The 10,410-nt window shown below is 44.5% G+C and overlaps 1 pseudogene across 1 annotated transcript; it reads right to left on the minus strand.

Annotated features, from left to right (window-relative positions):
- Positions 1–698: 698 nt before the first annotated feature.
- On the minus strand, positions 699–1,362 carry LOC311599346 (ATP synthase F(0) complex subunit C2, mitochondrial-like; annotated as a pseudogene). Its single transcript has one exon. The product of its transcript is annotated as an ATP synthase F(0) complex subunit C2, mitochondrial-like (transcript).
- Positions 1,363–10,410: the final 9,048 nt, after the last annotated feature.

Genomic DNA, 10,410 nt, shown 5'->3' on the forward strand with positions numbered 1-10,410 from the left:
CATTCCATGAATTTGTAATGCAAACTCCTTGTAGTTTTTTTTTAAATCAACTTATCTAATGAACAACGAAACTGAACACCTTTTCCTGTACATAGTTGTCAATTTGCTTTGGCAGCATATCTGTTGAAATTGTTTATCCAACAACTCAGAAAGTCTCATCAACACAACCTCCACACAGGAGCAGAACAAGGGCGACACCAATGGAGGTGCCAAGCTGGAGGGGAAACCCCACGAGGCCTCAACCCTACTTACAGAACTATAGGCAACTGAGGAAATCTGGAAGCAGGAAGGGTGGTCCTCCCCAGGGAGCACACCAACTGGCTGTTCAGTGCCACATCGTCAGCCCTGAAAACATGCATACAAGGATTGTTATATGGACTCCAAAGGCTATATATATATATATATATATATATATATATATATATATATATATATATATGCAAGAACAGTAAGAAAGAGGCCATGAATTTAAAGCAGAGTGGGGAGGGAAGGAAGGAAAAGGAGAGATATTGTGATTAAATTATAAACTGAAAAAGAAAAAAAATACCCAATTTTAAAAATCAAGTTTTGAGAGAGTAACAGAAATAAAAAGTGAATATGATCAAAACACATTATGTATATTAATAAAATGTCATAATGAAACTCATTGCTATATATAATCAATATATGTACATGAAAACACTGAAGTAAATTTTATTTTATTTTATTTTATTTTTTCTTATTAATACAGTATTTATTTGTCTTCTCTCTGTCAAACTCTGAGCCAAGCACTTCCCGAAGACTTCCTGGGGAGGTACAGGAAAAGGAGCATCCAGGGCAGCCGGGACACAAAAGAACTGGGGGAGGTGGGAGCAGAGACAGTGGAGACAGCTGGGTCACATGGCGAAGAGGATGAGAAAGGCCACCATTAGGCAAAAGAGCCCCATGGCCTCTGAGAGGGCAAAACCCAGAATCGCGTAGGAGAAGAGCTGCAGCTTCAGGGAAGGGCTCTTGGCATAGCCAATGATGTGGCTCCCAAAAACAGTCCCAATCCCCGCCCCAGAGCCAGCCACCCCAACTGTAGCAGCTCCAGCCCCAATGAACCCTTGAAATGGTGCTGGTCTGGAAGCTGCCCGCTAGAGATGAGCGAGGTCAGAGGCCGCTGGACTGCCAAGCTACGGGGCCCTCATCTGCTGGCACATGTGGTCGCTTCAACTCCACTGCAGAGAGTGGACGGCTCAGCAGCTGGGAGGTGCTCCTGACCAAGGAGCGGGTGGAGACGAACTTGGAGCAGGCATACATTTTCAGGGGTGAGGGGTCAAGGCAGGACAGCTGCTCCCGGGGTAGAGAAGACGGAGAGAGCTTAGTAAATTTTATTATCCCTGATTTCAAAAACAATTGATGTTCTTGACAAGCAGAACAGTTGGAAGACATAACAGATATAGGTAGATGCAGTTCAGGATCAAGCAGCCCTGTAGCTCAGTGCTGAGCATGACAGTATACTAAAGTGGTCCCAGCCTTCCTGATGCTGTGACCCTTTAGTACAGTTCCTCATGCTGTGCTGCCCCTCCACCATAAAATTACTTTCATTGCTATCTTATAACTGTAATTTTGCTACTGTTATGAATTGTAATCTAAATATGCCTGGAAATGGAGGTTTGCGTCTTGACCCACAGGTTCAGAACCTCTAAGCCTTAGTGGATGTGCCCTGGGACAACTTTGCTAAACTTCCTGAACCCAGTTGCCCCTTTTGTAAAAGGCAGATGAGCCAGGAGTGGTGGTGCTCCCCTCCCCTTTTCTGACAATTTAGCCAGTGGAGGCAGAGAGATAGTTGTTAAGGTCAGTCTCAGCTACACAGTGAGTTTAAGGCTAGCCTAGGCTACATGAGACCTTGTCTCAAAGAAAACAAAACACTCAAAACATAAAAAGTAGAAAATGATATTAATTACTTTGGTTGTTACAGAGAGTAAAAACAATGGTCTTGGGAGTGGGAGAAATGGATCAGTGGCTACTCTTCTAGAAGACCGAGGTTCAACTTCCAGCACCCACATGGTAGCTCACAACCCTTTGTAACTCTGGTTCCAAGGGATCAGGCAACCCATTCCGGCCTCGTCAAGTACCAGGCATGAATGTGATGCACAAATATACCTGCAGGCCAAACACCCATACACATAAAATAATAATGATGATAATAAAATTTAAAAAAAAAATAACATGGACCTGGCACTTAATATGTACTTAGCAAAATCATAGTGGTAATTTATAATCCATATAAACTCAAAGAAGGAAGAAAGTAATTGCTGTGGATTTTACACTGCCAGGAAAGCCTTAGAAAAAATACATCGGATATTGTTTGTAATGAAGGTTAAAAAATGTCTGCACACAGAGAAAAAGCATGGAGTGCCTCATGGGTAATGATGGATGCTGGTTGAATACAACAGACGTGCATCGTTCAGGGAAACAACTTAACCGGCATAGCAGAACTGAGGGAATGGACTGGCATGGGTGGACTGAGGTCAGGAAGTGGGGACAGTGGCCTCAGGGTAGCACAGATGGGGAGGCACCAGGGTAGCACCTCTGGACTGGGGTCAGGTTGAAGTGCAAAGAGAAAACACACAACTCAACATGGAAGAGCACAAGCATACTGTCTGAATCTTATACAAAAAGAGTGGTCAGGAAAGACATAAAAGGCCATCATAAGAATGTCTTCGGTTAGCTTGAGTAGTTTTCTTTTCAGATAAGTGACAGGAAATGGCTCTGACTGCCAAATGGAAGGTGAGTGCCTAATCCAAAAGAGTAGTCATTAATTTAATGGAAAGATTGCCTGATAGCAAACACTATTCTAGCTGCTAGGAAGGTGTGTAGGGGCAGCTCGAGCCCAGGAAAGCTTTCTTCCTGTGATTTTTATTAAAACTGAAGTCTTTGGCAAATGTATTTTTCACTTTTAAAAAAAGTAATTAAGGCGATTAGGTACGGTATATTTCTCTGCACAAGCCATGAAACACCACCAAAAATGCACACATTTCCTCTTAATGGTTTTTAAAAATTGCCTTAGTAATACCAGAAAATATTTTAGGACTGTTACAGTAAAAGTTAAGGGGTCATTAGCTCATTTCTCCATGCTGGTATTTACAAAAATCACCACATTGTGCAACATTATGCTATTATTGTAAACCATATGTGTTGAGGTGGGAGTTAGCAAACTGGACGAGGCATCAGACTTCTTGTAGGCCTGTGCCTATACAGCCCAGGCACAAACTCCAGATTTGGACTCCCCCTTCCCCGTTCTATAACCTGAGAGAGTATGAAATGGGCGCTCCAAACCAGGGAGCCTGATTGCATAATACATCTCTGAGATGTCATAGTAGAGGAGCATCCTTGGGATGAGAAGGCTTCACCCAGAGTGCACTCTCCGTAAGGTGGGAGATGCTGAGCAGGCCAGATGCCCCACACTTCAATCCTATGAGATGTAGCTCAGTGATACAGCATACACTGCCATGTATGAGAGCTTGGTCTGGTCGGCACAGAACAACAGCCACCAAGCGAGCAAAAGGCCGGTGGCAGCACAAGGACACATAAAATAATGCACACCAGTGTTCTGTGCAACTAAAACTTTTAATGCTAGAGGATGGACCGGTGAGATGGCTCAGTCATTAAAAGTGCTTGCTGCTCCTGCAGAGAGTTCAGCGTCCATCACCCAGACCAGGTGGCTGACAATTATCTATATAAGCCCAGCTCCCAGGGATCCAATGCCCTCTTCTGGCCTCTGTGGGCAGCAACACACAGATGTACTCAATTTACAAGACAGAAAAATAATGAGATACTTGGAGTACCCAACCATCATGTTCCTTTTGTGGGGAAGTAGTTCCTGTCTATTTCTCCAAACAATGGACTCAAGAGCTGTGTCTAAAAGAGTCATGAAAATGGTACTTAAGAGACAAGAACTAGGGGCTGGAGAGATGGTGCAGAGGTTAAGAGCAGTAGCTGTTCTTCCAAAGGTCCTGAGTTCAATTCCCAGCAACCATATGGTGGCTCATAACCATCTATAATGAAATCTGGTGCCCTCTTCTGGCCTACTGGCTCACATGCAGGCCAAATACTGTATAAATAATGAATTCTTTTTTTTTTTTTAAAGCCCTACAACTTCGAAGGCTAAAAAATTCTGCAGATGGCCAGGGGTGATGTTTATATAATAGTAGATAAGAAATTAGTAAAGCGTGTGTGTGTGTGTGTGTGTGTGTCTGTGTGTCTGTGTGTGTGTCTGTGTGTCTGTGTGTGTCCACAACAAAAGTAAAAATGAATCCCTACAATCTAACACATGCAAGGAACTTTGCATGTGCTTAGATTCAGTAGGTCTGGGTGTTGGACTCACTCCTCAGAGCAGCAGGCAGCAGTTCAGAGGAGCCATGTCTTAGTGTTCTGGCCATGTGGAGCAGAAGACAGCAGATGTTGAGCATCCCTGCATCCCTGTTGAACAGAAGATCCCAGGTCAGAAGGGCAGGGGTGCAACCCTTGTCAGAAACCTGATGCCGAAGATTCAGAAGCTCTGTCAGCCAGCACTGCCTCCCGACTCAGGTCAGAGCCTCTCTGCCGCCAAAATTGTGAGGGAGAAGATACTGGGAGTGAACAGAGACCGGCAGTCGCCAGTCGGGGAAAGCCAGACCAGGGAGGGAACTGAGGTGGCGTCTTTCTGGGTCCCCCATGACTTGGCTGTCATAACTTATCAACAGAATCTCCCTCCCCCAGCAACTCCAGTGAGCTTTGGAATTTGTGACCAAGTGAGCTCTAATTTTTTTTTTCAAACAGTACTTTTAAAGAACAAAACGGAGCTGCTGTGGATGAAAATAAAATCTAGGACACTGCACTTTGAAATAACAAAACACTGGGAAGAACTGAGTCACCAAGTGCCTGGGGAGTAATAAATTGCACTATGTCCACTCAATGGAATGTTAGGTAGTCATGAAAACCCACAAACATTAGAAAGTGTTCTTAAGCAATACAATAGTCATAGCACTATTACGATAGTCATAAAGACTAAATGCATATGCTTAATGATTGAGAAAAGAATGAAAATGTCGCAGTAGGGCTGACAAGAAAGCTCAGGAAGTAAGGATGGTTTGTTGCCAAGCCAGACCAGCTGAGATCAATTCCCAGGACTCATGTGGTAGAAGGAAAGAATCAATTCCTGTAAGCTGCCCTCTGACCTCTACATGTATCCCATAGCACATGTGCAAACACACACACACACACACACACACACACACACACACACACACACACGATAAATAATTATTTTTTAAATTAGACTAATTTCATAATAAAACCCATTATTTTGTGTGCTAACCTAAATAATTAGTAAAAGAAAAGAAAAAAGGAGAGAGAGAGAGAGAGATTAAGAAAGAAGCTATTAGGCCGGTGGATCTTTGTGAGTTCTAGGCCAGCCAGGGTGTCATAGTGAGACTGCCTCTAAATAGGTAGATAGATAGACAGACAGACAGACAGACAGACAGATAGATAGATAAGGAAGCAGGCAGGCAGACAGACAGACAGACAGACAGATATAAGGGAAAGAAACAAACTATGCTGGGCTAGAGATGCTGGAAGATTTAGAGCAGTGGTTGCTCTTCCAGAGGCAGTGGGTTTGAGTCCCATCACCAACCTGATGGCTCACTTTTTGTTAACTCCAGTCCCAAGGGATCTGACACCCTTTTCTGGCTTACTCAGGCACTGCATGCATGTGATGCACAGACATACATGCAGGCAAAACATCCATATACATAAAAAGAAATAAATGAAGTTTTAGAAGAGAGAGAAGCTACATAAATATATCAAATGCTGGACTGCTGAGTCATCTCAGTGGGTAGCTCCTGCTATCAAGGCTGACAACTTGAATTTGGTCCTGGGGACCCACAGAGTGAGAGGGCTGAACGGACCTTGCAAGCTCTTCTCTGGCTTCCATATGTGTGCTTTGGCACATGCACGCACGCACACATGCGCATGCGTGCACACACACTCATACGTAGGCGCGCGCGCGCACACACACACACACACATACACAGACACAGGCACACACAGATACACAGGCCCATACACACAATCACAGGTGCACACACACACAGGCACACACACACAGAGACAGGCACAAACAATCCCCTCACACACAAATAAATAAAATGTAATTAAAAATTTTAAAGTATTATCTACCAAAAACATGATTATCAAGAAGGAGGCAGGTGTCTGTATGTTTCTGTGTGTGAACTCTATATTTCTTTTTTTAAAAATCCACTAATTTTATTTTTGGAAAAGCTTAAGGACTCAAAATTCTTCCCTTAAAATAATTGATAGAATTACTGAGTCTTGGAACTGGAAATATTTCTAGAGATCATTCCATGTAAATTTTCACTTTTCAGTCAGAGCTGAGCACCCTCACTCCCTTGTAGTAAGTGGCTGACCACTTTTTTGACTGGCTTATCACAGTGTTCCCTTATACCTCATTTCTCTCCATCCATCTGTCTGTCCCTCCCTTCTTCCCTCCCTCCCTCCCTCCTATCTCAGCCCTCAGAGTAGAGATGTGTGCTGCATGTAGGGCAGAATCTACTTCTTACCTGGCTGGCTGCATGCATAGCCTATGCAGGTGTGCACTGTGCTCAGAAGGCCCAAGCTTGGGTAAGGGGTCTTTCAGAGCTATTTGGAAATTCTCAATACTTTAACAAATCTCTCAGTTTGTGTTGGGTTGATGCTGAAAATGCCCAAATAGCTTAATGTCAAAATGCCCCATCTCTCAAGACATATTGATGATGATGATGATGATGATGATGATGATGATGATGATGATGATGTCTTTCGCCATTTAGGGCTGGTTTTCTCTAATTTTGTCCTCATTCACCATAGCCTCTATATATGATGGAGGCAATGTGGAAAACAGAGGACCCTCAATACTTGTTCTATTATTATAATTTTTAAGGCAAGATCTCACTGTGTAGGTGGGCGTGGTGGCGCATGCCTATAATCTCAGCATTCAGGAGGCAGAGGTAGATGGATTGCTGTGAGTTCGAGGCCAGGACAGCCAAGGCTACACAGAGAAGTCCTGTCTCGAAAAACAAAACAAAACAAAAGATCTCAGATTAGCCCTGGCTAGTCTGGTACTTGATATGTTGACCTGACTGACCTTGAACTCTCACTGATCTCTCTGTCTCTGCCTTCCGAGTGCTGGGATATGCACCACCTTTCCTGGCTTGTTTTGTCATTTTTAATATAATATTTTATTAATTTTTTTGCGAATTTCACAAGTGCATTTTGATTATATTCACTACCATCCACACTTTCCCCCCTAACTCTTCCTAGATCCACCCCCATTCCCTCCCCTCCCGACTCTCTGGCTTCTTTTTATTTGTATAGTCCACTCTTTCCCATGTGGTTGTGTATGTGGGGCCATCCCCTGGAGTATGATGGGCCTTAAAGACAGCAGTCACTTCTCTGGAAGCCAGCTCAAAGATAGCAGTTACTTCTCTGGAAGCCAGCAACTGCCGGGATGCTTAGCCGAGGGGGGGTGGGGGCTCGTGAGTCACTCCCCTCCACGCTGAGTGTTGACTGGCCTGACCCTGTGTATGTCTTCTGCAGGGGGCCACCGCTGCTGTGAGTGCATGCACGGGTGGTTCTGCAGTGCTGAGAAGAAACTGTTTCTCTCTGGTCCTCCCTGACCTCTGGCTCTTAGAATTTTTCCACCACTCTTCCATGATGGCCCCTGAGCCTTGGGTGAGGGAATAGGATCTAGATGTCCCATTTGCAATGCCCTTGTTTTGTTCTTGCTTTTAATTGTGTGTCTGTGTTTATGCATGGGTATGTGATGAGAGGGGCAGGTGCCTGTGCAAGGTCAGAGGCGTCAGTCAGTTTGCCCTGGAGCTGGAGTTAGAAGCTATGAGCCACCCAGTGTAGATGCTGGGAACTGAACTGGGGTCCTGTGGAAGAGCAGAACTCATTCTTAGCTGCTGGCTTAGCTGCTTGTTTTAAGCTGAGTGGATGCTGTTTGCTCTTGATGCTAATATGTCAGGCTGTGTGTGAGATGCGTGGCAAGTGCTTTCTAATCCTCGCAATGACTCTGGGTCAAGAAACTGACTGGCCTTGTTTGCAGATAGCGATCTATGTTATTCTGTATAAGTCTTGAAGAGAGAGTCCCACACCCATATCCTATAATTCTCTCGAACTAACTGGACCCATTCACTATTCTGGAGATTAGAGGCTATTTTCTAATTCTGACCTTACTGGCAACTCTCTTTTCTCTCATTTCTCTCTCTCTCTCTCTTCCTCATTCACTTTCTTACTTTATTTTTGGAGCCCAGGCTGACCTTCAATTTGCAATCCTTCTTTTACCTCTCAGGTGCTGGGGTTATAGGCATCAACCTAACCTGTCAACTACCTTGTCCACAATGACAAGGAACGATGGTCTCTTTGGACACTGATTCAGCTTCTCCAACAGGGGCATTTTCCTCCTTGTGTCTCTTCTCTTCGCTTTACTTTGCTTCGTTTCTCTTCCATTTGCTTCTCTTCTCCCCCGCCCACTCTCTCCTCCTCCTCCTCCTCTTCCTCCTCCTCTTCCTTCCCTTCCTTCCTCTGTGCTTAGCCTCTGTATTAAATTCTAGATGCTGCTTCTGATACTCAGAACCTGAACAGAAAACAGAGAGATTCTCCAGCATTTACTATTCAAGTGGGCAGAGTCCTGCAGTGGGAGCGTGGACCTGCAGTGGGATGTGTGCCTGATGAAAGAGGCTGAGGCCAGAGGGCACTGCTGGGAGCAGAGGAGGAGGTTTCCACCAACTGCTTTGAATCGATTGGTTAGCTTTGGCTACAGCTGTGCACAACAAGGGCGGCACCAGTCCCCTCAGGCTCAAGTTGGAGAAGCAGTTGCTGGCTGGATGCCCTTGCAGGACTGTTTTCTGCGGTGGCTTTGGGCAAGGCTGTGGTCCTGGCAGGTTGTTACTGGGTACTCATGTGAGCCAGGCTTCCTTTCGTGTCTTCCTCTTGTTCCTATGGTTGAGGCTGGAGACTCCATCTTATAGTTTACCACATTACCGCCCCCTTGGTACCCCTGTATGTTTATAATGTTTATTATATTATGATGTTTTATAATATAAATATATATTACTGCAGTTCTGGAGGTCAGAAGGTTAGAATGGGCTTCAAAGGGTAGAAACCCAAGTGTGTACAGAGCCGTTCCTCCCAAAGCCTCTGGGGGAAAATCTGCTCGTGACTTCTCTCTTCTCAGGCACTAGACATCTTTAGCAAACAGTTGGAGCTCGCAAGAGTTCCACCACTCTCTTCTGACCTCTGCAGGCTCCCGGCATGTGTGTGGTACACATACATACATGAAGGCACATAGAACAAAGTAAAGAAACCTAAAACAACAACAAAACTGACCAGAGAAGGGGGGGAAAAACGTAAGATTCAAAGGCAAGGTGTACCTCTGTGTGTCTCAAATGCGGGGTCTGAGGACCAAGGTGGCAACATGTAAGCTGTTCTTACTTGGTGTTTGTTTCTGGCTGTATCACAGCCTAGAACCCTGGCTATGCCTGGTGACTGACTGTTCCTGTTGGCAGCTATTTGTAACCCTTGACAAAACAGAGGTCATGGTTTAAGTCTGGCTTTCCAACAGAAATTTCACAGTAACCAGGGAATGAGGGAGATTGCGCATACACACACACACACACACACACACACACACACACACACACACACACAGAGTCACACACTCATACACTCACACACTCATACACATATCACACAGTCACATATTCACACATACACTCACAATTCATATGTACAGGCACACATTCATACACACATACTCACACATGCACGCACACACATTCATACACATGCTCACAATTCATACACACGCACACACACATATTCACACATTCATACACACAGTCATAGAGTCACACATTCATACACACACACAGACACACACACACACACACACACACACACACACACACACACACACACCCGTACTGTTTTGTTTTTGTTTTTTTTACATCCAACCCCCTAGTTATGGGAACTGGGCCTCTCATTTAAAATCTCCATACACACAACCCAAAAGTTCCCTTTCCTAAGGGCACATAGCCAAAAAGCTACTTAGTGAGCATTGACTTCATGGTAAATCAGGTGACTTTTGTGAAATGCTAGTATTTTACATAGGGTTTATGGTTGGCCAAACATTTTCTTGGTTATTAATTTTGCTCCTTAGAACAACCTTGTCGAACAGCTGTCTCCGATGGGTCCATTAAGCCCCATATTCCTGTCAAATCAAGTCCCCTTCTGAGAACTTTGACTGAATAGAGATTTGTCATTCCGCACCGTGTTGCATAGATTAACTCCTGCTCCAGGTGTACAAAGGACTAATACCTACTCCCAATACACTGCTATCACCTA

The sequence above is a fragment of the Acomys minous genome (assembly GCF_964271855.1).
Source record: "Acomys minous genome assembly, chromosome: 6".
NCBI classification, from domain to species: Eukaryota; Metazoa; Chordata; class Mammalia; order Rodentia; family Muridae; genus Acomys; species Acomys minous.